We start from the raw sequence: 5042 nt of genomic DNA, 5'->3' as shown, positions 1-5042 counted from the left end.
CAAGAATGGAAGGACACGGGAATTGAGGAAAAAGGTTATGCCACTACCGGAAGAGCCCAGAGAAGGAATTATCCTGAAGATCGGAGAAGATCAACACTGCCAACAATAAGGAGGGAGTATATGAGTTTTGATGGGACCGTGACCATGCTTCTAAGGGTGGTAGCACCCGAGACCTTCGTGATAATTGCTTGATTTTGAGAGACCCCCGAACCTAACCTATTTCTTGCTAGCCTCTCCGAATCTCGAGGACGAGATTCATTTTAAGGGTGGTAGGTTTGTAACATCCCAAAATTCTAAATTTTGGAATGTTATATTAAATAAATAGTTTTGATTGATTGTTTGATTGTGGTGTGGTTGCTTGTGTGAAATTGAGTGAAATTTGATTTTTTTAGAAAGTTAAATGAGAGGGAATAAAAGGACTTTCCCAAACTTTCACCTTGCATTTATGATCTCCATGAATTCAAATTCATTTCATCACAAAACCCTAGAGTGAAGATGATATGACTTCTTCCATTTAAATAAATGAAAAGGGTTTGAAAAGATTTGAATTCCATTTGGAACTATTTAAAATTCGGAAACTTCATGCAACTCAATGAGTTTCATGAGAGAAGATAAAATGACTTCTTCAAATTCTAAGAAATAGAGTTGGAAGTTTCAAAGAAATCAAATTGAAAGTCCCTTTGAAATTATTTTCAATTTGGAGTTATTTGGGTTTTATTCAAATTATTTTTCTCCAAAAACCCTCGGAAAATAGGGTACAATGATTCCCTACAGTAGAAAAATGGATAAAAATGGATTTGAAATCATTTTGGTATTTTAAAATAATTTTTATTGCAACAACAACACTGTTTGAATTATTGGATTTTGTGTGAATTTTATTTGAACTTGAAAAATAGTTTATGTTGTAGGAAATGTTTTTATAAAAATTTTGATATATAATATGCCTATATATAATTTTGTTTATATTTACTTTGTTTTAGTTTTCCTTGCTGCGTTTAGAAAAAGAGGCCCGAGGCCACTGCCCTATCGCACCCGGCTGACCATTCTCCCTCTCGCTAACCCCATCTCTCCTGGCCGCAACTGCACGCACGCACATCAGTTGACGCCCGCACGGGGGACCCACCTGTCATCCCTTTCCTTTGTCTATTCTTTCATGTTCATCACGGGCACATTGCCCCGATCCAAATCCTGATTGTTTCGCTCGGATCTTTGCCCCTAGCGCACGCCAGCCTCCCTTTAAAAATGCCCTCCCCCTCCTCATCCGATTTTCGCAAAAATCACAATCTCCCATGACCGTTTCACCCTATTCCAATTCTCGCTGGAGCTCGCGAAGCTTCATCGAGCTCCGTCGACTTGCCGCGCCTCCACCTGCCCCTTCTGACCACCTTCGCCACCACCATCGTATCAGCCTCGCCGAACCGCACCACCCCGTGCCTCCTGACGAGCCGGAGGACTACCGGAGCGCCCGCCCGGTTCGAGCCGACGCGCGCGCCGTCGTCTTCCCCGACGACGACTACTGGAGCCGAAGCCCACCAAGCTCGCCCCACTCGTGTCGGACCACCCCGCAGTCGAAATCCACCACCACCGGAACCGTCTCGCCCTGCCGCGTCCGCCCGTCGCCTCCACTGTCGCCCTCGGCCACCAGAGCACCCCCGGCGACCACGCCCGACGCCCTCGTCGACGTACACCGCCGCTGTAAGTCCAGCTCCACGCGCCTCCGTTAGATCTTCACTGAACGACCCAGATTAGATCTTGTTGTTTTTTTATTTTCGAACCGGTATGTGTTAATTAGTGAACGTTCACTGCTTTACCTTTGCAGCGAACGATTTTTAACCAATAGATTTCTGACACGTGTCTAGGGACTTAGTTGTAGATTTTTTTTTCAAATTAGCCCCTGCCTTTCAATCCCTCACAACTTTTTACTCGTTGGTCCAAATCCAACGAAACCAACGCCCACTTCTTCATCATGATCTCCTCTATCCAGATAAACAACTTAAACATATTTTTGGAAGTTTTAAATTTTGATTTCAAACGGATTTGAATTTGAATTTCTTTTGTTCATAACTCGAGTTTGATAACTCTGATTTAATTGATTCTTTTTGCAATTTGAAGCTCTTGACCTAAACTTTCTGATAAGACCAAATCCACCCAATTTTGGTACTGTTAGAAATTGTTTTCTGTTGCAAGAGTTTATTGCTTGTTTTTGAATTTTTCCGAGATCTTTTCTTTGATTCTTTTGCATGAGTGCTTATGTATGCAATTGCTTGCTTATGATAGATTAACCAGAGTGTGACGAGTAGAACTATCAGGCGTTATGAGTACGAATCATCTTCATCAATAGTACAAGGAAAGTTCACACTTCACAAGGGTTATGATTTCTACACTCAACTTTGCCATCGGTGTTGATGGGAATCCACAACCTTGTTGTTACTTCCACTATTTGGATTGAGGTAATAGTATTTATGTTACTTTATACATGTGATTTACCTCTGTTATAAATCCTCGAGTACTGTGTGTGTCATCATACCAATTCAGAGATGGCACTTAAGCACAGAGACTTGATCGTCTGAGGTTGAGTCGCTACACATGTTGAATTCTTAGAGTTCTAAGTAGTTTGAATGCTTGCTATGGCCTCTATGTATCCCTTTGAGTAGTTGCTATCAATCTTGTAAAGTTTTGTTGATAAACTTTTGTCACCCAAAATTTTTCAGAAAATTGCACACGAACGTGATGAACCTATTTGGAAGGAGTTCTTCGAGGAGGAGATCCTCGGGTGCATCTTCTAGTGACAACTCCGCTCGTCGGTCTTATGTTGAACCATGTGAAAGTTCCATTCGAGATGCCGCCACCAAAACATGCCTATGGCCATGCGATGATTATATGGTGAGTGTGGGCATTAAGGACGAATTTGAGCAATATGTTCACAATGCTGGTCTCGGTCCCTACATTTTAGATAAGTGCGATCAGCACCACACTCTCATTGGATCATTTGTCAAAGAATTTAAATTCCATCCCCGTGAGTCTAGGGTGTCATTTAAGCTTTATGAAAATCCATTTACCATATCACTAGAGAATTTTTCTCACCACTGCAAACTCCCATTCTGGGGTTTGCTTGACGAACCGCCAAGGGCTGAGTACCAATCATTGTTGACTAGTCTTTTCTATGGTGAGACGAGGGGAGTGACGCAAGGTAGAATAAAGAGCATTCATTTTCCCGCAATTCAGTACTTTGCATTATTTAACAGGAAATGTATCATAGGCAAGCAAGATTGTAGTACACTTTGTGCTCCAGACTTGAGCCTCATACACACCGCTTTCACTGGTGATAGGAGTTATAATCTTCCAGCGATTGTTGCACGCAGACTGTAGCATAACGCTAATAGTGGCTGTTTCTATGGTGGAATTTATGCCACGCGTTTAGCACGAGGGTTGGGTGTTTCACCTTTGCCCTTTGACCCTATCCTACCCACACAGTATTTAGACTTTTATGCTATGAAAGATCATAAAATCCTTAAGGGAGATATTCATAATTTCACCTATAAACTGTTGTTTAACCAAGCATCTGTTGTGCACACATATCTGCCTGCGCCTGTTCTTATTGATTATCACAACAAGGGAAGATATTTTGTTCTTGAGAGCGAGGCCCGAGCTCACAACGTAGCAGTTGAGGCGGCATGGCAAGCCGAGGCATCCGCACCGAGAGCCTGCATGAGCTACCACGCCAACTACTATCCAGGCTACTGATCGACTACCAAGCTAGGCCAAAAGCCTAAGCTTGGGGAGTACGTGTTTCTCACCAACATTACATTCATGTTCACACATCTCATTCCAGTTGTCGGTGTTTACACTTTTTCATTGTATCATCCATGCTTAATTTTATTTTCTTGCTTTCTTCTTGTGTGTTTGAAAAACCTTATAAAAAACCAAAAACAATTAGTTGTAATTAATTCACTTTCTACGCATGCTTAGCTGTAGCACTAAAAACAAAACCCAAAAAGATTTCCTTGTTTTTCTTCTACTTGTTGGGAGCTTTCCCATGTAAATAGTTTTTCTCGTTTTTGCTTTACCATTTATTTGCTTCTTCAAGAAAACCAAAAACTCCAAAAATATTTCAGTGTTTTTCTATGAACTTCTTTTTCTTGTATTCGAGTCTTACCGAGGAGAAGACCCCAATGAAAATGTTGAGTGGCTCTCTTATGAATAATTGTTGATCTAATAAAGATCCCATTTTACCTCGTCTTCTCCTGTTGAATAAAATGTTTACAGATTCTAGCTTAGTCCACGACACTCTTGCACTATTATTATTTTCACATCGTTCGGTCGTGCAAGTGAAAGGCAATAATGACGATATTCGATGAACTGGTCGTGGTAGAGAGAAACTGGTATGAAATCGACTTGTTCTATTTGTGTAAATATGTTTAACCTAGTATCCATGATTCAGCCCATTATGATTAAAGATGTTTGCATTGACAATTAGAGATTATAGTTTCACATGTCATGCATAAGTAGTTGGGAGTGGATAATGATTTATCTCGGATATCAACATTGCGTTAAAATGATTGTGATGTAGTATGACGATATGGTATCCTCCTCGGAATGTTCGAGTGGCTTGACTTGGCACATGTTCATGCATGTAATTGAATCAAAACCAACATGGCCTCTATGATATTTATGTTCATGGTGTTCATATCCTACTCATGCTAGTGTCCAATGTTACTTATGCATAATGCATGTTCATGACCGTTGTTGCTCTCTAGCTGCCCGCTTCTCAATCTAATTGCTAGCCTTCGCCTGTACTTACCTACCTATATGAGTCCACCATACCTACCTATATGCGGTATTACCCCGCCGTCCTAAGTAAATTTGCATGTGCCACCTCTAAAAACTTTTAATAAATATCCCTTTTATGTGCCTGGATCATTCATGGAACGACATGCGGTGGTCGGTATCTTCCATGCTAAGCGGGTTATTCTCAGGTTGTAACATCCCAATTTTCAATTTGGATGTTAATCATTAGGTCATCATATGCATCCATGATTTAT

The sequence above is a fragment of the Triticum urartu genome, chromosome 6, assembly GCF_003073215.2.
Source record: "Triticum urartu cultivar G1812 chromosome 6, Tu2.1, whole genome shotgun sequence".
NCBI lineage: Eukaryota > Viridiplantae > Streptophyta > Magnoliopsida > Poales > Poaceae > Triticum > Triticum urartu.
The sequence above is the reverse complement of the archived record's forward strand: the minus strand, read 5'-3'. Positions refer to the sequence as shown.